The following is a 27790-nucleotide window of genomic DNA, read 5'->3' as shown; positions in this document are numbered from 1 at the left end:
AAAATCCGTAGAGCTAGAAGACTGTATATCTTCAAGGATAATGCTTTATATCCGTAGCGGTTAGGGTTCCTTCCCAGAGCTGTGGACTTTGTTCCAGTCATGTGTTTGTGCACTGTTCCCAGGGCCAGAACTCTGGACCCCCACCTTCTGACGCACACCGTTTCTCACACAAAAGCTGTTTTTCTGCGCCGATACCCACGTCTTTGGAACTTTTTTTTAAAAGCACCGTACTGATCGATCAGCATCATTTTTACTCCAAAAGAAAAGAAGAGAAGAGACATAGAGAGTGTGAAAGAAAAAGAGTGTCTACTCATCTTGTGACAAAGTACTCTGAGCATCTTACATGGTGTTAATCAACAGCCATAGAGCTGGCTGTCACTCACAAAAACCATGAGGCAAGCCAATCGATATCAGTGCTCTCACCAACTGCGCTCAACTTTTGTAACTGCTACAGCAGTGCTCGCGTTGACCAGAGAGCCCCGTTCATTCATTGGCCTGGCACACTCACCGTTATTTCACAATTAAACTAACGGCCAGTCTCACTGCCATAAAGCCAGTCAGACCCTGGAGACATGTGCTCAACTGTACAGCTCAGACAGATCTCAAACATTCCAGCGAACATTGGCCCAAAATGAAAGATCCGATTTTTTTTTTTTTTCGCCTGCCTGCCGATAACCAAAGATGCCCAGCAGTAATAAAAGACCGCATATAAACGGCCACCAACTAAAGTGTTTGTTTTCTCACACGTGTGTAGTTTTCATTTTCACTGGATCTGGTCCTAGCTGCGGGCTTTGCCAAATTAAAGCGACAACATCATTGGCTTTGATTCTAGCGATTTGATATGTGGTGATTTTCATGTTCCTTGGGGCGTTGTTTTGTGATATTGTTCCTGTTTTATCTCTATTAGAGCTTCTGATGTTCTCTTGCTTCATTTCAAAGCTTTTTTTAAATGTTGATGGGGGGGTTTGTGTGTGTGCATGTGTGTTTTGGACACCATACACTAGTGAACACCTCGAAAATAACCGGAAATGAAATATCCATTCATTGAGTTCTCCAGTGCCTCAAAAATGCATATGAAGCATCCAAATCCTTTTGAAGAGTTGCTCTGGTCCTTTAAAGATGACATATCATAAAAATCCGACTTTTTCCATGTTTAAGTGCTATAATCGGGTCCCCAGAGAATCTGCCAACCCAGAAAATGTGAAAAAGGACAACCCAGTAACTGTTTTGGTAAGGCTTATAATACTACCACCCCTTAATCTGCATTTTCACCCACAGTGAGCCATTTTGTTTTTCGCAAGCACCAACAGTGTTCCACTTATAACGCCATGGCAAAAGCTTGCTCTGTCGCTGGCTGCACAGATATGCATACAGAACACTATTTAGTGTCCCAGCCTTTTATTTACTGTATATTAAGCTGCTGCCACACAGATCTAATATAAACATGCAATTTCTTTCCCAGCTGTTTACTTTCACAGACATAACCTACTGTTTTTGTAACTTGTGTGTTTTTAACATAAACTTGTGTGTATTTGACAGTTTAAGCGCATTAAGACATGAAAGAGAACTTAGTTTAGTTCTCACATGCTGTGTGACAGCCGTTTTCTGTGCGTGTGATTCAAATGTGTGCGCTCAAAATCCTATATCAGAAGTTTAATCTAATATAGTTAAAAATGCATAATTTCAGTGTGACAGACATGATAATCAAAACCAAACAGATGTTTTTTTGCAGAGTATCTGAGCTGAGTTGTAAAGGCACAACCCTATTCTGAAAAAGGGGGCGGGGAGCAGCAGCTCATTTGCATTTAAAGAGACACGCATGAAAACTGCAGCGTTTCTGCTTCCACTCAAAATGGGCATTTTCAAAATGATATAATAAGTGATCTTTGAGGTATTTTGAGCTGAAACCTGAGACTTATATTGCATATTGTAAAAAAGGGCATAATAGGTCTCCTTTAACATAGTACCCGCAGACAACCTGTCGTGATTAGCACCGCATTCGGCTCTCTCATCCATCCATGATGGAAGCAGCCTGGTCGTGTCGGCAGCGAGGTTCGGGCTTGAAGGCGCAGCGCTCTGAATGTGTGGATTTGTCAGAGTTTAATGAGAGTCCTCCCTGTGCTCCACCACAGCCTCCTGTGCTGTTGACATTTGTCCACCCACCTGTGTCTGGGCTTTAATGACCCTTAGCATGTCAAGCAAGTGATTTTCACTTGCGCGGAGGCATACGTGGGACATTTTGTCGAGAATTGTGTCCTCAAAGCGGATTGAGTCTTCACGTTTTAAATTTAGGTGTGAAAGGCGAGCCAGGTGTCTTCTCTCACAGACTGTGTGTGCCTCAGTGTTGGTGGATGCGGGGGTCTTTGACATTGTTCGTTCAGGTTAGCTGCTTTTACATTAGTTTCCAACTTTTTGTTTTTCCAGTCCCTTTGCCATGTTTTTGGACATGACTAAGGCATGTCGGGCAAGAGGCATGTTTTCCATTATGCTTAGTTGTCAGAGTGACTGAACTTGCCCTCCACCCTCAAGTAATGATCCAGGCATCTAGTTCTCCCTCTTAGTCTGCATTCTTCCAGCTTGCGTACATGTTTCGTGGTTTATTTTGTTAATACAGATAAGCCTTTAAAGAGCATGTTCCCTAGTGAACAGAATGCCAGTCTAAATTTTCTACACAAACACACACACACACACACACACTAAACAGAATGCTAAATCACCTCACAAAAATGACCATATTGATCACTGTATACACACACTGGAAAATCACACTCCCGCACAGGCTCATTATTTCTGGATACCGTGTTAGTCATTGTGTGGGAAATGGGTTTTAAGTATCTGTGCACTTCAAAGAATTGCAAATAGCTTGTGATTTGTGTCTCACCTCATTTGCTCTTAGTGTTTGCATTAATATAACGCAGCCCTGCCATGCTGTTCGTGATCCGCTTTAATCTAGACCAATGTGTGCATTGGATTCTGTGCTTCACTTCTATAGCAGTCTATGGCAGATAGCTGTATCATTGATTTGAAAGTGGCAAAAATTTATACTGATTAGACAAAAGGCTCTAAACACAACATTTTGGGTCCTGTACAGACTCTCTGCTTCACTCAGAGTAATATGTGATTTTTCAGCAACACTTTACAATAAGGTGTCATTTGTTAACATTAGTTAATGTATTAACTAACATGAACTAACAATGAACAATACATTTATTACACTATTTATTCATCTTTGGTAATGTTAGTTACAGTAGTTAATTTTTTGTTCGTGTTAGTTCACGGTGCATTAACTAATGTTAACACGCACTTGTGATTTTAATAATGCATTAGTAAATGCTGAAATTAACATTAACTTTTTAGTAATGTTATCTAATGAACCTTATTGTAAAGTGTTACCGATTTTTCAATGACATTGACTTCTCAATAACTGTATTTTTGTTCTGGAATATTATAAATGTATGAATTCACTGATTTTGCAAAAGATGGCCAAAATTTAAATGGACATATATTTGGTTGAGGATTCTTGAAATAAAAAAAAAAAAACTTATTGCCGAATGTTTTAAAAATACCAAAATGGTTTGAGAAGCAGCTTTTCTTTTTTAAAGAAGCAGAGAGAGAGTATTTATTTAAGTAATGTGTGATGTGTGTTCCCCGCTTTAACAACAAGCAACGGCCCCCAGTGGTCTGTGTTTGTCTTGTCACATTTTCTTGTCTTTCTTACCTTTAAACCAGTGAGAGATTCTGAATTCTGAATGTGTGTAATTACGTAATTGGTAGTGTACTTTAAATACTGTATACTTAGGAACTGAAGGCAGGCTGTGTTCACACATGCACGTGCGTGTGTGTGTGTGTGTGTGTGTGTGTGTGATTTAGGGCAGTGCTCTGCCTTTGAGTTATGACTCTAGATTTGTGTCATCTGTGTATATACTGTCTCTGTGTGTACTAGGGGAATGTTTCTTTCTCTGAGGCTAACACACAGACCAAATTATCTCTGTGTATCTTGTGGCATTCAGCTTAATAAATAGGAAGGAAAACACATTTATAGTCATCATTGTCCCAAGTTCTAGTTTACATGAAATGTCATACAAAAGAGACACAGTGTTGAGCTGTTTAACCCAAACATCTGTTTCATGTTGTCCACTGACTGAGTATGCTTTAATATCAACTGTCATTCAATACGGCTTTTGCACCGTCATATGGGCAAATCTCACGAAAGCTGCCAACATATCCAGTCCAAATGTAAAAGAAAACATTGAAGAAAATGAAGACTATTTAGGACCAGATTTGTAGTTTTTAGTAACAATGTTTTCATTATAATTAGACAACTTTGCTTCTAAATTTGCCTTACCATAATGCAAAAATATCATCTCAATTATGAAACTGTGGACAATTAAATGGTAAAGTACACTACCAGTAAAAAGTTTTTGAACAAAAAGATTTTTAATGTTTTTTAAAGAAGTCTCTTCTGCTCATTAAGCCTGCATTTATTTAATCAAAAGTACAGCAAAAACAGTGCAATTTTAAAACATAGTTACTAATTAAAAAACTGCTTTCTATTTGAATATATTTTAAATGTAATTTATTCATGTGATCAAAGCTAAATTTTCAGAATCATTATTCCTTCAGAAATTATTCTAATATGATGATGTGCTGTTCAAGAAACATTTTTATTATCAAAATTTAATACATTTTTTTCTTTGATGAATAGAAAGATCCAAAGATCAGCATGTATTTGAAATAAAAAGCTTTTGTAACATTATACACTATGCCATTCAAAAGCGTGGAGTCAGTATATGTATTTCTTTTATTAATAATTAATTAATTTAAAAAAATGTTGGTAAAGAAATTATAGAACTTAATACTTTTATTTAGCAAGGATGCTTTAAATTGATCAGAAGTGATGATAAAGACATTTATAATGTTACAAAAGATTTTCAGATAAATGCTGTTCTTCTGAACTTTCCCTTCATCAAAGAAACCTGAAAAAAAATTACACTCTGATGTTCCCAACATAATAATAAATGTTTTTTGAGCAGCAAATCAGAATATTAGAATGATTTCTGAAGGATCATGCAACTGGAGCATCACAGGAATAAATTATGAAATATATTTAAATAGAAAGCAGTTAGTTTAAATAGTAACAGTATTTCAAAAGGTGTCTGTTTTTGCTGTGCTTTGGATCAAATAAATGCAGGCTTGGTCAGAAGAGACTTCTTTAAAAAACATAAAAATTCTTTTGACTGTTAAGTGTATTTATACACAATTTAGTTTGTCTTGCCTTTAATTTATGATAAATAAATGACAAGTTAAAAATTAAAAATTCAATACTGTACGGACAAATTGTAACCACGGTATTTTATTTATATTAATTCATATTCATTTAATTATGTTTTTATTATAAAAGAATAAAATTTCATCATATTCATCCTTACAGATGGCCTCCTTCAGGCCAGTATATGTATCGTGCTATACTCAGTTATAGGCTGCTGGTAATTGGCTTGTGTCAAGACATGCGTAGTGCTAGTGCTGTATTTCTCTGTATTTTAGTGCTCTCTCGCTCTCTCTCGCACCGCTTTTAATAAAGAATTAGACTCCCTCCCTGTTCTGTTATAATGAGGAACCCTCTTTCTCCCAACTCAGTAGTCTGTTTACAGTCCATTGTACTAAATTGCTTTTGTGTGTGTCTGTGTGTGTGCCAGGGACTTTGCATGTTGTATTCATACAAAACATTTTTTGGAATTAATGAAAAGGCTTGAGATGAGTTCAAATGTTAACAGTGGATTGTGTTCTTTTGTTTGGCCACAGCTAAATCATTTAGCAATTTTCCAGTTTGTGCATGATAGAAATCATGCGCTGTGGCCAGTAATTTATTATGTTTTTTTCTATATTTGTCTTTCCCTCTCACGCATCACCCCCTCTTTCTTCGGCATATTTGTTGTCTCTCATATGCGTATCTACTCCAGTGTGTACAAAAGTGCTTACCGTCGAGATATTTCAGACGTTCCCTCGGTTTGTGATGCATCACCAGAGCGGGGCGCAGCTGCAGTGCACACTACACGCCGTAGTGCCGGAGTGAGACAGGCCTATCGATCACTCTCACACTCTCTATACATCCAGATGAGATGTACGGTGACACGCACGGTAGTTGTGAGAATGTTTCTTCCTGCCTCTAGCTGCAAATAGGCCTCATGTAAAGTGAGACTGAGTGAATAGGTGACGGTAGTCTCCGCGCGTTCAGGTTACTCTGTTTGTGTGTCCAGGACTGGATGTATGGGGGGATTTAGTCAGGTCACACACACCCGCTCCATCTTACTGTCAGCTTGACCTCCCAGCTGTGTCCTATCACATCCCTGGCTGAGGCCGCTAAAGTGTGTGTGTGTGTTTGTGTTAGCAGAAATGTGCTTCTTTAGCTAGCGCTAGAAAATTAAATTTGCCTCAATTCACTAAATGGTGGTATTAGTTCAGAATACTTCAGAGAGACACATAAGCTCTGTTCCAAAAACCTAGCGAGCTTCCTCCTTATAGGCACGTTTCCGACCCGAAGGCTGTTTGAAAAGAAAGGAATGCTCATTTTAAGGAAGCATCATGTGTTCATCACAGAGAATGAATTATTGACAAAGAAGGTGAAATGTTATTTTTCTCTAGTATAAATATAATTAAATGCTAAAAAGAAAGAGAAATAAAAATACTGTTGTACTCAAAATGTGTGGTTTATGTATATTTATGCTTCTCATGGAATCAATTGTGAATCGAGTTAAAACTTTTTTCGCCTATGTAGAGCATTTCAGATCCATCACTTATGGTTTTGTTTCACACAAGACTGTGTAGGCAGCGAGGTTCACTAGGTTTTGTAGCAGAGCTATTGTGGGACGTACATGACAGCATGTGGTAGACAAAGAGAGACAAAGAGAAGACGGCTTTAGGACTAGCAATATGTCCATTAGGACTCTTCTGAAGTACTGTAGACTGATGTTAATATCCAGTGAACAGCACAGTGGATCTGTAAAGCCTTTCTGTACAGGGAGGCATAATGGAAATCTAACACATAACCATCAGTCACATCAGACCATGAGAATTCAGGTCGAATACCTGGTGACCAAGAGCTAAGAAATCAGTGCAGTCGTTCAGACACAATTTATTTTTCCTGGAGCACCAAGTCATGGACAAATGACGGTCAAGTTGGTACAGTATTATGATTTTTCTGTTTGTCAGAAAAAGAAAAAAATAAAGTTTTGGTAATGGATAATACATATTTAATTTCTTAAGTTAATAGTTGTGATAAATGCATAAATACAATAGAAATTGTATATTTACAATATAAATACATAACATTTAAAATAAAGCATTGGGCATAAATTTCAAATCCAGCAGCAATGGAGGATAATGATTCACAGTAAATCAATATTAGTCAATTGTATATACAATATAAATGCATAACATTAAAAATAAAGCATTAGGCATTCATTTAAAATTCAGCAGCGATGGAGGATAATCAAATCAAAATCAAAATTGATTTATAAAGTTATTTATATAAAGTATATTTATGATGATTCACAATAAATCAATATAAATGTGACCTTTTAAGTAGCATGGGTATATTTGTAGCAATAGCCAAAAATACATTGTATGGGTCAAAATTATCGATTTTTCTTTTATGCTAAAAAACATTAAGATATTAAGTAAAGATCATGTTCCATGAAGATATTTTGTATATTTCCTATCGTAAATATATCAACTTAATTTTTGTTTAGTAGCCACTGGACAACATTAAAGGTGATTTTCTCAACATTTTGATTTTTTGCATCCTCAGATTCCAGGATTAAATAAGGAAAGCTTATTTATTCAGCTTTCAGATGATGTATAAATCTCAATTTAAAAAAAAAAAAAATTCACCCTTATGACTGGTTTTGTGGTCCATGGTCACAAAAGTATATTGGCACTCATAAATGAGTAAAATGTACAAAGATGTGCCAAAGTATCAAGTAATTTATAGTACATTTTATTTAATATTATAATTTCATTTAAATTGTTATTGATTAACAGTTTTATTTGAAAGGTTATAATAACTTACTAAATAAAAATAAATTTTATTAATGTTAAATGTTAAAAGCTGTAATATTCTTTTGTGTTTTGTTATAACTGCATCATTTCATATTATGCTTTTATATTTGTTTTAGAATTAAAAAAAATATAAGGCATGTTTGCAGATGTGCATCAGGGACTCGGTGTGTTTCCTCTGTTATAGTGAGTGCAGCCTATCACAATATTATGTGTCCTTTCTCTCTCTTTTAAACACACACACTTTGTCTCGAGATAAATCCCAAGCCTGCCAGACTCTCTCAGTTTAACTCCAAACCAAGTGTCAACACAAAATCCTTCAGGGAAGCTTTCTAACACATACACATGCACGCATTTCTCCAAACATCACAATACAAAAGAAGCAGCTATTCTCTCGTTGTCAAAACGAAGTAAAATCCTCTCTTTCATCCATACGCACCGACCTATAGACGAGAGGCAGCGGGGAGCGCAGGAACGTGGGAGACGCAGCGGCAGAGGAGAAAAAGACTGAAAGGGAGACGGAGATAAAGGGCTCAGTTCGGCGGTTCGGCACACGGCAGGGGTGAGGCATCGCGGACCCGGGAGCTCGGCACTGTCGCTTGAGACGGCCCAGATGTGTCAGGCTCCTGCGTCTGAGAGATTTCCATCTCTTTGGCCCGTGGATCCCAGCCCAGCAGGAGGACTCCCAGCCAACCATTCGACTGCTCCCTCTACATTATTCAGCTGACATAACCCCCGAGAAGATGGCGAGGGCAAGAGGAGGCGCAAATCTACATGTATGAAAGCGAAAAGAGCCCGTTTTAGCTCGTCGGCGAATGGAGTCGGCAAAATGACGCACCACTGTGAAGCACTCCTGCAGATATTTTTATCCATTCCGAATTTTCACACTCGCAAGCCCTCTTATTCTGTCAGAATGTGCTTCTCCGTCATGAAAGAAGTTTTTATTGTGCGAGTGTGTGTTGTGAATGCATGTGTGTGCCCCTGCTGCGCTGTGATCTGCCTGTATTGAAATAGCTCTGTATCATGACCTACATTCCTCAGCTGGGGGGCTGACACTCAGGGAGGGAGCGATGGATAGGGTGAAGGTAAAAAAGACGACACTCTGATGAGTCGAACCTTTCTTCCAACTCGCATTTTGCGACGGAACCGGCCTCGTCCCTTATCTTTTGTCGTTTGCAGCTGTGGCATCTTAAAGCACATGCGCCGCTTGTTTGTTGTGTTGTTTGTTTGTTTGTCAGGATTATGTAAGGCTCTTCAATGAGGTGAAGGGAAAGAGGGCATGACTCAAGGGAGTCGTCTTAGCCCAGGCTTGCTGCCGCCACATCACCCTCTGCTGTCTCAGGCCGCAAACATCATAACGGCCAGCTTAGCGCTGGCCTCTTATCTCAGAGGTTTTTCTGTCTCTCTCGCTCTAGATGTTGATGTATGTAGAGAGCCAGCAGCCTTTTGGAGTGTTTGTTTGTAGAAGCGGGATTATTTTCCGTCAGGAATGTCAGGAAGGTGAGTGCTCGGGTTTGTTGACGTTTAAGCTTTGCTCGCGGGCTCGGGCTCCGTGGAACTTAACTCTGCGAATTTGGAGTGTGTGAGCCGCTTGTTTGGATGTTTTCAATTGTTTTCGGTTGTACAAATCTCTGCTACCATCGTCTGCAAATGTAAATGTCAGATCTCAAATTGGGTTTTTGTTCTCTGTTCTCATAGCTATGAAAGCTGGTTTATGCCTCAAAGTAAAAAATAAATAAATAAAATAAATATAACAAATTAATTATAATAAAATAAATAAAATAAAAACCTCATTACACATAATACATTAAAAACATTTATTTTATATCTCATAATTGCAACATAATTTATTGTTATTGCGACTTCACATCTAACAACGTGGTTTTATATCGTAGTTGTTGTTTTTTTTAACATAATTACAACTTTAAATATCAGTTATAACTTTATATCTCAAAGTTTAACTTTATATCTCACAAAATTATTTCTTTATATCTTAATTGTGATTTTATTTTTTATTGTGACTATAGCTTACAATGAAGCCTGTTTATGCCTCAAAGTAAAAATAATAAAGTAAATTAAAAAAAAAAAATCAAATCTCATTACACATAATATAAATAGATTTCATATATCATAATTGCAACTTTACATTTTACAGTTGCAACATAATTTAATGTTATTGCGACTTGACATCTAACAGCGTGGCCCTATATCGTAATTGTGACTTTTTTTGTTTTGTTTTGTTTTTTTTTTTTTTTTTTTCAGAATTACAACTGAAAGTATAACTTAATATCTCAATTCTTTCTTTATATCTTAATTGTGATTTTATTTTTAGTGTGACTTTATAAATCACAGTGAAGCCTGTTTGTGCCTCAAAGTAAACTTTACAACTTTAAATCTCAGACTGATGACTTTATTTCTTAATATTGTGATTTTATATCTTAAAATATAACTTTACATCTCACAATTAAAAATGTATTTCTTGATTTTGCAATTTTGTATTTGACAGTGTGACTTATATCTGCATATCTGACCATTAAGACTTTATATCTTAATTGTAATATTATTTTTTATTATTGTGACTTTATAACATTGCCACGTTGTATCTCAAAATTAAAACTCTAATTCTTGATACTGCAATTTTATGTTTCAAAATGTGAGTGTATTTCTCACAATTGTTACCTCATATCTAATTGTAATCCATTTTTTATCACTGTGATTTTATACAATTATTTTTTTTTAATTGCAGCTTTATATTTCACAATTAAGATTTATTGTGATTTCTTTATTTTTTTTTTTTGAATTTTATATCTCACAGTGTGACAATTCCTGAACTCTTATTTTATGTCTTAATTGTGATATTTATTATTATTTAGACTGAGCTTAGAATTACTTTTTTGTAATCACAAATTTATATCTGACTTTTATTATTTTATTTTATATTGTGTGTATGAAATTTTGTCTAACAAATCTTTGTATTCTTTGTATATGCTTTTTGTTGTTGTTGTTGTTTTGTTTGTTTGTTTGTTTGTTTTTGTAGTTTTTTTGTTTGTTTTTTTTTTGTGACTCACTATATTTCCGGACTATATTTCCGTAATTGCAGCTGTATATTTCACAATACGACTTGCAATATTAATCTTTCTGACAATTACCTGTTGTATTTATATATACTCTGAAGCAGAAAATGGGTTTCAGTGAGCCATGTGGAAAGTATGCCTTCAGCACACCGTGCAGTGCTGGTAGCTGAATCACAGCCACCTGACAGGCAACAGGCTGATTAAAAATATCCGATGAGCGCACCCTCAGAGAAGTGAAGAGTGTAGCCCGCAGTGACTGGAAACTGTTGACACCATGTGATACCAAGTAATGTGAAGAGACAGGAAGCTGCCTGTGACTCCTGTCATAGGGCGAGTATCCCCTTTGCTATGGGTGTGTGGGTTTGTGTGAATTTAAAATGGATGGATTGTTTTCTCAGGTGCGAGTAAGTGTCTTGGCAGGTTTGCCGTCTATCACCAACCGTTCCAGTGAGTTCTGTAACACAAGCGTAACGCACCACGGTGACGTGTAGCTTTAGCATTAAAAGCCAAATAAGCATAACAGGCCCTCTCCTCATGAGTGTATTCACCTGCTCCGTGGGTAAATAAACTGTGAGCTGTAAACATCACGAAACTACTTTTTCCAGTTGCATGTTTGAAATGGTGGAAATTCTTTGCTCTTTATTTAATATATGCAAAACGTAAACATTCAGTGCACTCACAGATCAACTTATTCTGTCTCTGTATGGTTTGAGTTACATATTTACATGCATTTGTCAAAACACCAAATCACAATGCATAAAACATATGTCTGTTTTTTCCAAAGCTGCAAAGGTTTTCTACTACAGTCTGTAGGTTTCAATGAAAAACGTTGACTTTTAAGTAGTTGTTTTTTAAATCATTTTTATAGCGGTCAGTTTTACTGTATTCCTTCGCTATTACACGGAAGCATAAAACACGTTTTCCCTTTATGTGTCCTACACTCTGTGTCTTCTTTACTGCCTCTTTCTCAGCTCGTGCTTGCCGTGTATGCTTTTAATAAAATTTTCTTAGGATAAATGGTATTGGGTAAAAAATGCAGCCAAACCACATGTGTTTGCCCTGGGTCCTTATCCAGGACCCTTTCTCATGCTTCATTCTGTTAACAAACCCCACAGAAAGCCCTGAGGGTTCATGAGCTAACTACAACACTGCTGTAGTACAGCACCAGAGAAGAAAAACATCGCTCTCATGCATATTCTTAATGATGTGTCCAAGCCAAATGAGGAGGTGAGCATTAGGTCAGTCGTGGGGGGAAAAGGGCTTTGATAACTCCTTGCGAGACTGTCGCAAGAATGTAAGAACCATAACTGATTTCATTTCACTCCCTGCCTTCCTTACAGAGAGTTTGCTTTAAAGCAACATAATGGCTCGTCGGGGCTGATGTGGGCCGCCCTAACAGTTGGGTTGATTTCAATATTAACAAAAGAGCCCCGTATTGCACTGGGAAATCAACACTGCAGCTGCAAATTCCCAGACTCGAGCGTGCTTTTATAGGTTGGACTCCAGGCCTGGAGCAAGGGTGGGAGAGGAAGGGGGGATTCAGGCAGAATCACATCACTGTGTCCTGCCGCCCATAATGAAGTGCTCTGACAATCCATTGACCTGAGAGGGAAACTGTCTGATGTTTGATACATCACTCAGATGATGGACAGACCCAAAACCCAAACAGATATGTCATAATACAATTATTTCCTCAAGATGAATCGCTGATAGATCGCCGTTTCAAGTGTGACTGTTTGGTGAGAAGAGGAAATCAACACTCGGCTCCTACATGCGGTAGGAGTTGATAATGAGTGCCAAAAGTGCTATTGCAACACCTGCTGCTTTCATTGTTTGTGCTGCCGTGGATTTACTACCTTTTATGGGGACCAAATGATAGTAAAACGAGATGTGGCATGCCGAATCAAGCAATGACGAATTTTTCCATTTCGGCCATTTTGGATGCCAGCCATTTTGAATTTCATTTCAAAATACTGTATTTATGTAACATGTCTTTGTGAGACTTAGGCTATGTTCACACTGCAGGCAAATGTGGACCAAATCCGATTCTTTTTTTACTCACATGTGAATCTGTTTTTCTCTCTGTTTTTTTAATAACTTCAAATAATTTGTTACCCTGCTACTTCAAAATTTCAACTCAATAAGTTCAGTCAAGTTAAAATGTTAAGTTGTACTAAGTCACAACTTAGATATTTGAGTTGACTAAACTAAAAATTTGGTTTGTTAAACTTACATACTTGTCTTTATTTTTCATATTGTCTGTGCATAATTTTGCTGGCTTCTGCAGCAAATCATGCTGTAAATAAATTCAAGATAATGTACTCTATGTCCTCCGTGTTTTACTTCCTTGTGACGGCGCACTGCGCAGGTGTTCCCAAATCCAGTTTCCCCTGAGAATTAGGCTTCTTTTTCCACTGTTGCCACAGGTTGTTTAACTTAATTTGTTACCCCGCTGCCTTACAATTTTAAGTTCAGTCAACTCAAATAAGTTTAGTCAACTTGAATGTTAATTTGTACTAAGTGACAACTTAGATATTTAAGTTGACTAAACTAAAAATGTGGTTTGTTAAACTTAAAAGCTGGGTTTGTTACCCAGCTACCTTAAAATTTTAAGTTGTAAAAAAAAACTTAGTACAACTTAACATTTCAAGTTGACTAAACTTAAGTTGACTGAACTTAAAATTTTAAAGGCGGCCAGGTAACAAAGTGAAATCTGATCTTTTCAATTCCGATTTGTGCCGTTTCCATATGTGCTACTAAATCTGATACAGTTCAGATGTTTTGCAATGCGACTGCAGTGTGAACAGTCACATTAGAATTCATGCGACTAGATCAACATTTGTCACGATTCTACACCCATGGGAGTCACTTCAAAGATTTTACACAACCAAAGTTACAACAGTTGCAAAAGGTAGTCAGTGGAAGTACACTTATGTGTCAGTACTCATAAGTATTACAATGACAACTCTATATACAAGCAAAACATAAGGGCTTGTATCATAAGTTTCAAAACTCTGCTGTATTTTGTCACATCCTTGTCTTTTATTTTTCATATTGTCTGCGCATAATTTTGCTGGCTTCTGCAGCAGATCATGCTATAAATAAATGCATGATCATTTACTTTATGTCCTCCGTGTTTACTTCAGTATGACGGCGCACTGCGCAGGTGTTGCCAAACCCACAGTTTCCCCACAAAATTAGGCTTCTTTTTTCACTGTTGTTGTGGGCTGTTTTTCAAGCAACCCCACAAACGTGATATTTACCCCCTGGAACAGGGGCTAGTTTTGGACTATGCTGTAAAAAACAATAAAAAAAAACTATTTGTTGAGTCAACTTAAAATAATATGTTACCCTGCTGCCTTAAAATTCTGAGTTCAGTCAACTCAAATAAGTTTAGTCAACTTAAAAATGTTAAGTTATACTAGGTGACAACTTAGATATTTGAGTTGACTAAACTAAAAATTTGGTTTGTAAAACTTAAAAGCTAGGTTTGTTACCCAGCTACCTTAAAATTTTAAGTTGAATCAACTCAAATATATAAATTGTCACTTAGTACAACTTAACATTTCAAGTTGACTAAACTTATTTAAGCTGACTGAACTTAAAATTTTAGGGCCGTGGGGTAACACAACGTGAACAGCTATACGAAAAAAAAAGGATCTGAACAAAAATTGGAATTGAGCACTAAGGCTCGTGGTGTGAACTACCAAAAAGTTTCCCACCTTGTGGACAAAATTTCAAAGAAATAGAAGAATTCTAATAGCTTTTGATTTATTTTGCCTGTTATATCTTGAGAGAGCCTATATAATCAGCTATATAACCAGCCCAGCGTCAACTCTTCTGGCATCCCTCCACCTCCCCATCTCCTCCTCTATTTCTGTTATTCTCCCTCTAGGTAGTACCGCAATGGAGGGGTTGAACTCGGCGTTCAAACTGAGCCTCGGGTTCGAGCCTCCATTAAGGACAGCAAGCCAAGTTTATTTACCATTAACCATCAGGACTGGATGGGGAGGCGAACTCGTGAAAGATTCATTGGGTGATGCTGAGAAGTAATACCAATAAGGGCATAGTTGGTTGAACATGTAATCCACCATTTTGAAATTTGTTGAAAACCTGCTTTTCAACTCCTCCTAGACTGCAGGTCTGATTTTCACCCCAAAAAGTTATCGATTTCGTGTCTAACGCATCAATGAATTTGATGGCAGGATGCCAAAATGAATCCAAGGCTATGTTTCTGCAATGCATTAGCACATTTACACCAAATTTTGTCATTGCCACCCCACACTGACTGCATCCATTTGTTCACAGTGCCACCTATTGGTCAAAAGAAATAAGCAGTTATGTCAGGTTATTATTATTACATTATCAGTTAATTTTTGACCACAGAGGCCCAACTGTGAGTGCTGCCACCTAGTGAACCAAATAATTAGTTAGTTAGGTACATGAACAGATGATGCAAAGTGTACGCAAAAGCATTGTAAAAATCACACTGATTGCGAACAGTCTGCGTGGAGCTTGTTGATGCCAAAATCTGTCACGCACTGTGCGCTAAATGTAGCGGCAAATGGAAAACCAAGACATACTTTTGGTATTAGGGTGTAGCAGATATAATTAGCTTAAAATATAAACATAAAAGTCAATGGTCCCATGATATGAAGGTTCCCACTGTGGTATAAAAACGAACTAGCGTATGCTTTCAGCTCTGTACGCTTTTGACCTTACCTGTCAATGACATTATCAGCACACAGCTTAGAGACTTGTCTTTGGTAATATCACACCAGCCAAATGCGTACTGATTAGTCCCACAACACACACGCTTACACACTCATCAGACCGTAGGGACAGAGATCTTAATCTGTTTCCTGCGCACTGGGAATGCAGGCGTCATGAAATTGTATATTTTCAAAATATCTGCGACTTGATACCACCGAAAGTATCCAGTGTACGCACCGACCCGCTCCAAGTCTCCACTAAGTCTCTTCCCGACTCTCTGAAGTTATCGTTAGTAATTTAAATCTCTTTCCTTGCACACTAACTTAAGTGGCCAACTTTCTTCACTTTCACGCTTCTCTGAAACTTTACAATTCACTTTGTTCTGCATAATCCTCCATCAAGAAAAGACGACAGGTAAAGACCAGAGGAAGGCATCTCAGGGGTGAGCAAGTCACCTCTGATGCAACAAACGATGGAGTTCAGAGACAACGAGAGGCAATTTTATCAGATAATAAGCTCTAATCTGTGTATTATTCTGGGCCGAGAGGCTTTTGTTCTGCAGTGATTATGCTGTCCAAAAGGTTCTGATCTCGTCTTATGTCTGCGTAATTGAAATAACCCTGACCCTGAAAAGGCACTTGATGTGTCCATAAAAAAAGAGATGAGAGAGGCTGAGAAAAAAAACAAAAACAAAGTGAGAGTGAAGGAAAGCTGAGTTGTTTTGTCACATTGTGAAAGCGTTCTCTTGATGGTCTATATCTCTGAGGCCACAAACCGTCGCACCTTCTTGTAGGTCAGGAATATTGTCTTTCTCTTAGAGGAAGTGTTTCTGCACTGTGTCTTTTCATGCCTTGCCAGTGTCTTCGCTGCGCCAGCCACGGTTTTGTCCCCTCTCCCCCAGAGCCTCAGAGTCACCTCTCTTGTGTACCATTAAAAGAGGATTGTGGGAACTGTATTTCCTTGTACTTTAGGCTCCAGATTGTGTATGAGAGTGGTTGAGGGTAACTGGTGTCTGATACTGTAGACAGTTGCCTGCGCCCAAGACCCAACAATCACGCTATTGTCCAGCATCTGTATGGCTGAAAGTTGCTACCTGGTACTATCAGTGAGAGCAGAGGGTATGGAAAAAGTGTTCTATCAATGGCTGCTTTGTGAAGGGCCGTGTTTCCTCCGCCTCCTTCCCCTTCAGCTCAATAGACAAAGCACTACGATCCAGCCAATTAATCACCCTTTTTGATTTTCACCTAAAGACATCCACCTGAGCAAAAGTATCTGATTTGCGGCTGCTTTGTGCTTCCACAAAATGCTGTGTGAAAAATGCAATGCCATGCTAAAATATGCTGGCCCCTACTATCCAAAATACAACTTTGAGTTATTTCATTTGTGTAAATGGAATGCTGCACCAGAGCCAGATTAAATATTGTCAGGGTCTGTCTTGTTTCTTGTTAGCTATGTTGGGTGAAAATCAACAAGTGATAGCTAAATGTAACCAAATAGAGTAGGGATCCACGATATTGGATTTTTGCCGATATCCAGTATGGCGATATTTTTAATTTGGGCAGATAACCGATATTAAAATATTTCCTTTTGTTTTGAAACAAAACACTCTTGTGTGGAAGTTATAAGTAAATTATTTTTAATTTTGGTTAGTTTTTTAACAAGAACTTATTTGTTAGAATTAAATAAACAATAATGAAGTTCTTTTATAATAACAGTACATTAAAGCTTTGAAAATAACTATAAAATATATATTAGTTGCTGCATTTTTTTTTCCTCTGAAAAATGCAGCTGTAACCTTAACATTTTATTTAAAGATTTCACATTTATAGATGTCTCAAGCAAAAGAGTTCGGAAAACTTTTAAAGCTCATATATATATATTTTTTTTAATTAACATTAAACATTAAAGGAGAACTCCATTTCCAGAACAACAATTTACAGATAATTTACTCACCCCCTTGTCATCCGCAATGTTCATGTCTTTCTTTCTTCAGTAGTAAAGATTTATTTATTTTTTTTATTTATTTTTTTGAGGAAAACATTTCAGCATTTTTCTCCATATAGTGGACTTCTATGGTGCCCCGAGTTTGAACTTCCAAAATGCAGTTTAAATGCGGCGTCAAACAATCCCAGATGCGGTTGTAAACTATCCCAGCCGAGGAAGAAGGGTCTTATCTAGATTGGTTATTGGTTATTTACATTAAAAAATTCAATTTAAATACTTTTAAAATACTCAGCTTCAAAAATCATTTCAAAATCATCCTAAATCATTGCAGAAGTTCTGACCCAGTCTTTGCAAAGTGAACATGCAAAAAAGATCAAGCACCCTTAACAAAAAAGGTAAAACAGCGATATAGGATGCTTTTGAAGTTGAGGGAGAACATGAGATGGGAGTTTTTCAACATACCCTAACTGTCATGAACAGGAACAAAAACAGTCCAGGCAGAGTAAGACAAGACGAGCGTTTGGCATTAAAAAGTATATAAATTGTATTATTTTTATTCTAATAACTGATCATTACACTACATAAGACCCTTCTTCCTCGGCTGGGATCGTTTACAACCACATTTGGGATCGTTTGAAGCCGCATTTAAACTGCATTTTGAAAGTTCAAAATCGGGCACCATATCATATTTCTTTACGACTGAAGAAAGAAAGACATGAAGATCGTGGATGACAAGGGGGTGAGTAAATTATTTGTAAATTGTTGTTCTGGAAGTGGAGTTCTCTTTTAATGAATAAATCAGCGTAAAATTATTTGATTTACAAGTGCTATGTTTGTGTTTTTTTTTTTTTTTTTTTTGTTGTGATTGTTTATCTTGTAAGCTATAGCTTCTGACCTTTAAATCACAACATACTCATGATTTTATGATATCAATTACTGCTTTATTTGTGTATATCACTTTCATTTTATTAGAAGTAGGCCAACAGCGCCCCCTACAAAATTAAAACTTCTTACCGAACGGGCATTAGGACCCGGTGGAGGCTGTCGCAGCTGCCACTGCACGTGCTATTACTGTTTATTCTGTCACACACGGAACGCATCATTCTGTACCTGCATTCTCAGATTAAATGCAGCCATCCAAAACAGTGAATCTAATTCATCATTCAAGCAAAACTTTGCTTCAAGAATGAGCCACACTGCTGACTGATCTAATCACTGGCACACCCTGAGCACACGTGAGTTATTCCTCTTATCGGTTTTTCATATCGGGCCGATGCCAATATTTACATTTAAAGCCATTATCAGCCGATTCTGATATCAGTTAGATAAAATTGTACATTCCTAAAATAGAGTGTTTCTTTTGAAATAATTTCTAGAAATAAGAGAAATGACTGGTCTGGTGAGAGGTAAAAGATTTAATTTTAATCAGAATAAAAGAAACAGCAGTCTTGATGGTGCTGCAATTACTAAAATTACTGAGATTACAAAAGGGTGATGGCAATAAGAGAGCTTTTGACTAAAATCATTCCTCTCACATTTTGGTCATAATATTATTCATAAGTGTTTGAACAATTTTTACAATTATAAAACTTTACAGCAGAAGTCTATATTTAAAATTCAAAGCTGAATTTTTGAGCAGCCAATACTGGAGTCTTTAGTGCATCATGATTCTTCAGAAATCATTCTAATGTGATGATTTGGTCATTTTAATATGAAGATTATGATTCTTTAATGAGTAAAAAAATGGAAAAGAACATTATTCATGTGAAATAGAATCTTGTATTACATTATAAATGTATTTACTGTCACTTTTAATTAATTTAATGCTGAAATGTATTTATTTAAGTTTATTTATTTAAAAAAATATATCAAAATAGCTTACTTGGAAATACATCAGATTACTGAAATGACTTTGGTTCATTTTTAACTTTAAAGTGCAAGAATGAGATATGGTGAAACTGCTATTTAAGTTACCATGTTTTTAATACACAGTACAGCAGAAAAAAGGGGAAGACTGAAAACAATGGTTTCTGTAATGGCAATTATTGGGATGGGGAAAAAAACCACCCAGAAATTAGTAAATTTCACCATTGCATTGCAATTATTTTTCAGTGCCTGTAAAATCTGTAAAAAGCATTCATGATTTATGTCTCACTTCAGATGCAGTTTCTGTGCTGCCCTTGCAGTATAGAGCGGACACTAGTACACAAGGCAAGATGAAAAGGAACTGAATTTTCTGTGTTATTGCTAACTGCTACACAATTGTTATTTATATAACTGTTCAAGAGGTGTTGATTTGGTACTTCTCTCAGATCGATTGTTGCCCTCTCTAGATCCCTTGAGTATATTCTAGCTTCTACTTCATAAGTTAGAGTTTGAACAAGAGTTAGACAGTACCAGCTAAAAGTGTAGATAGAATTGTGAAGAATTTTGCCTACTACTGTGATTTGATGCAGTATTTTTACTTTTTATCTCAGGATGTGATCACTTTTAAGTCCTCATGTAACTTTACTTCATAACATTCGCTAGTTGAAATTTTACCTGTGAGATTTTACCTCAACGCAGCAATGAATCTCGTGCCTAGATAATTTCCCTTTTATGTCTTTGCGAATGTGTTGTACGTTTTAATTTATTATTACAATTTTTTACTTTTGAGCTTAGAGTCTTACGCTATTCTAAACTAATAATAATAATGAAACAGAAGCTAATTCTTCTGATCACTTTCCCAAGAGGGAAGAAACGACTTTCAGAAATACGGATGATAGAGCCGTGCCTCTCCATCCTCTTCTGCCTCAGCCCGGATCTTGTTATGAGTCTAATTTGAAGGCAAATATTCATAACTCATCTCCTTTTCTGATCCATGTTCTTTATATGGAATCTGTTCATTATTTAGTTGCAAGTACAAGCCTTTTTTAATTGGAATGCATTTTTTTTTTTTGTAGTGGTCAGTTTATTATTCTTTTTCTTTTTCTTCTTCATCATCTAACTTTAAAATTAACAGATGTAGTTTAAATATTTATATATATATATATATATATATATATATATATATATATATATTCCGTCATAATCGATTATTACCCATCATTTTAATTTTCATATTTTATAATAACACATTAAATTGCTTTTATTTTTGTTCACATTTTTATTTTTAATCATGAACCCACAGGACGACAGCGCAGTGTTTAAAAGCAACAAAATACGCTAGGGCTGCGTAAACAAAAACGATTTGTCAATTTTAATGAACCAAAATTGATTCTTAAATCCCAATCGATCTTTTGGTCTATGCTGTTTTCAGGTGATGAATGAACATGCAGTGTGCCTTCCTTCCAATAATTAGCAATAGGCTAGGCTGTGTGTTACTTTTGATACGAAACAAAGTCTCCGATTTTAAATTCTGTCCATTTCATTAGGAAATTCAAGCAATAAATACCGTTTTGGTGCTCTTTAATGTGGCGAGATAGATCGTTGTAGCTTCTGTGTACTCACCTGTGCGCAATCAAACGCATAGGACAACATTCGTGGCGGTTTCGTTTTTGTTCTGGATCCCATGCTCTGCTGCCAGACTGGAGCACACTTGCTACCAACTAGACAGGTTTGGGAATTACAGCTACAGTTAACAATAGATCACCCTCAGTGTAATCTGTCACAGTGAAGGGCGGCCTTCATTTTTCCACTGATAAAAAAAAAATCTGTCAATGACAGACAATTTTTCGGTTAACGCAACCTCTGATATAAATATATATATATATATAGTAGTTGCACATTCAGTGCAAGCATGTTACGCAGTCCTTTATGATTTAATTAGCTATGCGAGTGTGTGTGTGATGGCTGAAACAGCTGGATGGCTCCTCTGGATCTCACTCTCTGAGCTCAGACGAAGCAGCTCCCGGCATGCTGATCATCCTCCCTATTGTTTCCTGAGTGGCTTATTAAATTACTCGACCTCCCTCGTATAGTGGGAGCTGTCAATGTGCTGCCCTGCTCCACTCTCCTGCAGGGCTCTTTCTCTCCCTCTCTCTCTCGCCATCTCTCACACTCTCTTTCTCTGTGGCCGATAACAGGAGCTTGTATCGGGGCATTAATCCTTCTGCTCTCTTGGGTGGGATTAATACTCTCTCTTTGTGTAATTATGACCTCATTGCTCTGCTCAGATAAGAGGCAGGTTATCAGGTCAGACGACCATTGAGGGATGGCGTAAAGGAAGAAGCGAGTGTTTCTCAGTGACGCAGTGGAGGAGACCTGTGAAAGTTCAAACAGGACACGTTTAGGTGCTGTTTTAGTGCATAAACATGTCGTAGATGGAAGTCTTAAGCTGTTGAGATGCGCCTTGCTGTTTTTGAAGGCAGGAACATGTCCGTGTGTGCACGGCCCCTTAGACAAGACATGACACTGTTTGAGCTGACTTTCTATGACTTTATCAAGGAGACTAGTACAGTCTGATTTGCTGTCTCACTGCGTGTTTTTCTTTCTCCATCGCTCTCTCTCTAGCCATTTCTCTATCTCTCTCTCTCCCTCCCCTCCCTGGCTGCCTGCTGTTGCTGCTCTGTGCCATATGGAGCTTTACTGGAACTCCTCTTAAAAGATTCACCAGATGAATCTCTCTCTCTCTCTTGCTCTCTCTCCCAGGCTCTCTCGCTCTCTCAAATGATGGCTTTCTCATTTAACAGATTGGCTGATGTGTCAGAGATGACTGGGTTATGCCACCGCTAAATGAGAGGAGGGAGTGAGAGACAAGTGCTTCCAAAAGCTCAGTGATGCTCCTGGGCCAAAGTTCTGTTTCATTGCTCTCTCTGCGTGTCAGACGTGTTCAGTGACATGTGTGCTTATGTGTTTGTGTTTTATAGGTTTTGCCTTTGTTGATTTTATGACTATTTTTTATTTTTTCCTTGAAAGTTTGTTAATAGAACGTTAATGAGGGGATAGTTAATATGCCTGTAATTTGCTGGTCTTCAGAGGTATTCACACTGGATGTGTGTTTTTAAGTATCTCACAACATGAGCTTTTCATTGAAGATGCTACGGTATGTAGCCCTAACCATAAACCAGAACTTCTTATTCATAAAGATAAAAAAAATAGTCTGAACATGTTACTGATTGTTTGAAAAGTTCTGCGGTTTAAAAAAAAAAAAAGACAATTTTAAATACTTTGTACTTTGATTTTGATTTTGATATATATATATATATTTTTATTGAAAGTTTGTAAATGGTAAGTTACTGAGGGGAAAGTTAATATATCTGTAATTTTTTGGCCTTGGGAGACATTCCCACTGGATGTGTGTGTGTGTTTTACGACATGAGCATTGCATTGCAGATGCTGTGTAACCCTAACCATAATCCTAACCATTTTAAATATGTTGTATGTTGATTTATTTATATATATTTTTTATTGAAATTTAGTAAATGGAAAGATAATGAGGGGAAAGTTAATATATCTGTCTTTTTTTGTTTGTTTCAGGAGACAAATATAGATAATTTTAAATACGTTTTACGTTGATTGTTTTTTTGTTTTGTTTTTGAAAGTTTGTAAATGGAAAGTTAATATATCTGTAATTTTTTGGCCTTGGGAGACATTCCCACTGGATGTGCATTTTTTTTAGAATCTTACCACATTAACACTGAAAACACAGTAAAACCATAACCATAATCATAACGTTTAATTCATAAAGATGTGGATCATAAAATGTAGTCTGAACATGCTTCTGATTGGTTAAAAAGTTATGCCATTTAAAAAATAGATCATTTTAAATACGTTGTATGTCAATTTGTTTCTTTTTTAAATTGTAAGTTTGTAAATGGAAAGTTAATGAGGGGAAAGTTAATATATCTGTCATTTTTTTAGCATTTTATGACATGAGCTTTTCATTGAAGACACTACGTAACCCTAGCCATAAACCTGAATTTTTTGTTCATAAAGATGTGGATTACAAAATATAGTCTGAACATGCTTCTGATTGATTGAAAAGTTCACCAATTTAAAAAGGTTCATTTTAAATATGTTGTACACAGATTTATTTTTTTCTATTGAAAGTTTGTAAATGGAAGGTTAATGAGGGTAAAGTTAATATATGTGTGATTTTTTGGTTTTGGGAGACATTCCCACTGGATGTGTGTGTTTTTTTAGCAACATGAGCATTGCAATAAAGACACTATGTAACCCTAGCCATAAAACTGAACTTTTAATTCATAAAGATGTGGATTTTAAAATTTCTGAATTAAAAAAAAAGAGATTGTCTTAAATAAATAAATAAAATGTGAATTGTAAAATCTAGAAGTAATTAATGTAAGTAATCAGAATTTAATTTATAGTGTATTTTACCCAAAAATGAAATTTCTGTCATCATTTATTTACCCTCATGCCATTCTATACCCATAATTGACACATCTGTTCATGTTATAAAGTAATTGTGTCTCTAAGAAAAACTTGGCTTAAACCGCCTGATTCATATGGATTCATATTTTGCAATGCTCTAATTAAATTACTGAGAGAATATTAAATTGACAGAACATTAAAAAATATTTATTGTTTTCGAAAGATGAACAGAAGTCTTGTGGTTATGGAATGACATAAGAGTGAGTAAATGATGATAAAACTTTTGGGGTGAATTGTCCCTTTAAATGAAATGTAAGCAGGACATTTAACCTTTTAAATTATTGAATTAGATTATGTAAAAATGCAGAAAAATACAAATCAATTGATATAAGATAATAAAAAACTAAATGTCTTCATTAGACAGACAAAATTACAAAACGTTTTTTAGACCCGCAAATAAAAGAGCAAGAATCATTCAAGTAAAGTACTGCATAATTATAAGTAATGCGCAATTTGCGCTATGGATATATTGTCTGATCTGAAGTTGATGAAAATAGTCTTTGCTTTCTTCCAGCATGTTCTTTAGTGTGACAGTGTGAACAGTTATTGAGCCTGTGACCACTGCTTGCAGTGGCTGAAGGAGTTGTAGTTTCTACGCAGCTGTGCGTTGTTGTGTAAACGGATCAGTCTTCATCTGAATTAGCCATCAATGTCACACCAGTCTTTTGTGTCTTGTGCAGCTGCCATCACAACCTGACCCCCTAACCTCACTAAAAACCCACTGACCGCCATTAACACACACACGCATACGCACAACTCAGCCCAACGCCATCTGGAAACAACTGGGCCCCTCTTGAAACACCCGACATAGATTAAGAGAAGCGGGGCTAATTTATTAGAGGCCTGTCCCACCGGCTCAGGTTTCAGCTAGCACTCAGCACCGCTGTCCTATATTCACACGTCCTCTGACTGACATGTTCTGCTGCCTACACTGACACGCCGCAGACATTCACATAGATGCATTAGTCTAATGTAATAGATTACCTCGGGTGGTAAACATAATTCAGCGGATCTGTCGAGTGAAAAAAATACATGGCAGATTCCAAACCATCAGTATAAAAGGTAACCAGTGGCAACCAAGGTTAAAGCAACACAATTCTCACACAGAGCTACATTTGTGTGTTTTTTTTTACACGATCGAAGCGTCTTTAGATATTCTAAACTGTGTGTGTAACATTCAAAAGTGTTGTATTTTTCCATCCAGGTGTGTGTTTAAATGTGTCAGCGGTGGTCTAACTGAAGGCTGTTCGTAATTAGAACTGCTAATGACGAAGTTTAGAGAACGGGCTTCTCCAATTTGGAGCTGGGTGGCATCCTGTTGACCGTGGCAGCTCAAACTTACATCCAATCACCACAAGGCAGCATAAATCACAGAGAACAGAGAGACATATACGGGGGAGAGGGTAAACACTTCCAGCTGAAAGCATTTGGGTGCGATTTGTTGAGAGGAACGATGTCGTTTATATTGGGTGATCAGCGATGTTTAACAGACTGGCGCTCTATTTCATTTTCTCTCCGTCTCGCACTCATCCCTCTTCATTCTTTTCTATTTTCCTCCCACACACTCACTCACACACACTGCCTAAAGACTCTTTTATCCCCCCTGCATTTTTTTCTCTCTCAGGGAAAGAGATGGGCCTGAACTTCCTGTCATTCCCGCACATTTGGCGTGGAGCGCTCGACACGGGCGCTGTGGCGGAGTGACGCAGGGAGTCGTGCTGTGACGCGCTTTTGAATGTTTCTGAAAGCGCAGAGTGACAACCATTTGAAGTGAAACATTTTAATGATGCCTTCGCACTTGCAGACAGAGGCACGGCAGAAAAGAACGAGAAAGAAAAGTCGCGGCGTGTTCAGGAGTTCGGGCAAATCCTGCTTTGATGCCACCAGGCCGCCGCATATTATCTCTGACCGTTCTTCAGTGAGCAGAGCTTTCATTCCGGCCGGCTGGAAATGAAGTCTCTGGCTACTTTTCTTCGGCCCGCTCCCCTCCATACGGCCACAGTTCCGGTGATTATGTAGCTCTGGCGATGCGGCCGCTCGGCCGCGGCGGCGTCCAAAAGTTTCAATTTCACACCATGTTCAGCCGCATCGAACCCTCCTATTCCATGAGGACCCTCTGTCAACCCCTGTAAAATCCACCCCCCTCCACCTACCTTGATACGTTTCCTTTTTTCTCACATCGATAGCTCCTCTGTTTCCAATTTTACCAGCCCTCACTGTCAGTGTCTGGGTGTTCTGCTGGGTGAAAAACGCTCTTGCTCTCTTTCTCTCTCTCACTTTCGCGCCCTCTGTCTTTCACACCCTTCCTTTCTGTTTCTTTCCAACTTTTCAGTGCGAGTGTGTCTGATGAGCTCAAGCTGTTGAGTCTGTCTCTTAACAGATCGCAGATTATTAGCATGTGGCCTGAATGTCTTGCTCCCACAGTTAAACCACTCTACTGATGGAGATAATTATTACAACTATACACACACTACCACACCCGTCTCTCTAAATACTTTGCTCTCTCCCTCCATGTTAGGCTAACGTTCTCTGTGCTCTGTTGTTAACCCTTTGATGTATGATAGCCATCTTTAAAGGCTGGTTTAATCAGTCTTTGTGACTGCCTCTTTATGTTTTGTTTTATAGGAAATTTAAATATACAAATTAAGTTTCTTCAAACTTTTTCTGCAGGTTACATTGTCTCTTTCAGCATGTATCTGACTTCAGGAGTGAATCATTGAATCATGCATGTAAACGATTAGTTTAAAAAGAATGATTCATTCAGGAACGAAACAGGAACTAAACAAACCATTCCAAATACCCACACTAGTGGTATTTCAACTTATCGCTTATCTTACATGGCGTATTTCCGATATTTGTCCCAAATGTTTAAGTGGGTGTGTAGCAATTTACCTAATTGGATCTAAACGTGTTTAGTAGTCTCTAAAATAAAATAAAATTAAAAAATAAAATAAAATAAAATAAATTGCTAGCACATTTCAGCAAACATTTACAAAGAAACAACAAGTTAACACTATAAACATGTAACTATAAACTAGAAGAACATTAATTAATTTTTTTGGCTTACTACTTTAAAATATAATTTTTTGCAGTGTATGCAATGCATAACACTATTTATTAATTGTGGTGCTTCTAATAATGTGTTAAAAAGCTGATGCAAATTTCTTTGTAGGCTATACTGTATTCTCATTAACAACACAATGTGCAACACTTTCATTTTGCTCCCAAATTATTAAATTATTGTCATATCTAATTAATTTAATCAACACTTAAAGGGTTTCCTCGACATCTTGCAATTTTTTGGCACATATGCTACCAGTCAAAAGTTTTTGAACAGTAAGATATTTATTTATTTTTTTTTTTTTTTTTTTAAGAATTCTCTTCTGTTCACCAAGCCTGCATTTATTTGATTTAAAATACATTAAAAGCAGTAATATTGTAAAATATATTTTTACTATTTAAAATAACTGCTTTCTATTTGAATATAATTTAAAATGTGGTTTATTCTTGTGATCAAAGCTAAATTCTTAGCATCATTACTCTGGTCTTCAGTATCACATGATCCTTTAGAAATCATTCCAATATGCTGATTTGCTGTTCAATAAATATTATTATTATCAATATTTAACAGT

At 36.9% G+C, this 27790-nt stretch overlaps 1 protein-coding gene across 15 annotated transcripts in view; it reads left to right on the top strand.

The window, feature by feature from the left end:
* The window catches only part of LOC127152700 (teneurin-3), a 589677-nt gene that overhangs the window by 316505 nt on the left and 245382 nt on the right, over positions 1-27790 (top strand). Inside the window, exon 1 of one of the 15 annotated variants that reach the window (XM_051093778.1) lies at positions 9409-9555. The exons of the other annotated variants lie outside the window; for them this stretch is intronic. The gene's annotated coding sequence lies outside the window, so the exon portion shown is untranslated. Of the gene's footprint in view, positions 1-9408; positions 9556-27790 lie in introns of those variants that run through there. 15 annotated transcript variants of the gene reach the window in all.

Source organism: Labeo rohita, chromosome 1 (assembly GCF_022985175.1).
Source record: "Labeo rohita strain BAU-BD-2019 chromosome 1, IGBB_LRoh.1.0, whole genome shotgun sequence".
Lineage (NCBI taxonomy): Eukaryota > Metazoa > Chordata > Actinopteri > Cypriniformes > Cyprinidae > Labeo > Labeo rohita.
This window is presented reverse-complemented; position numbering and strand designations above follow the sequence as displayed.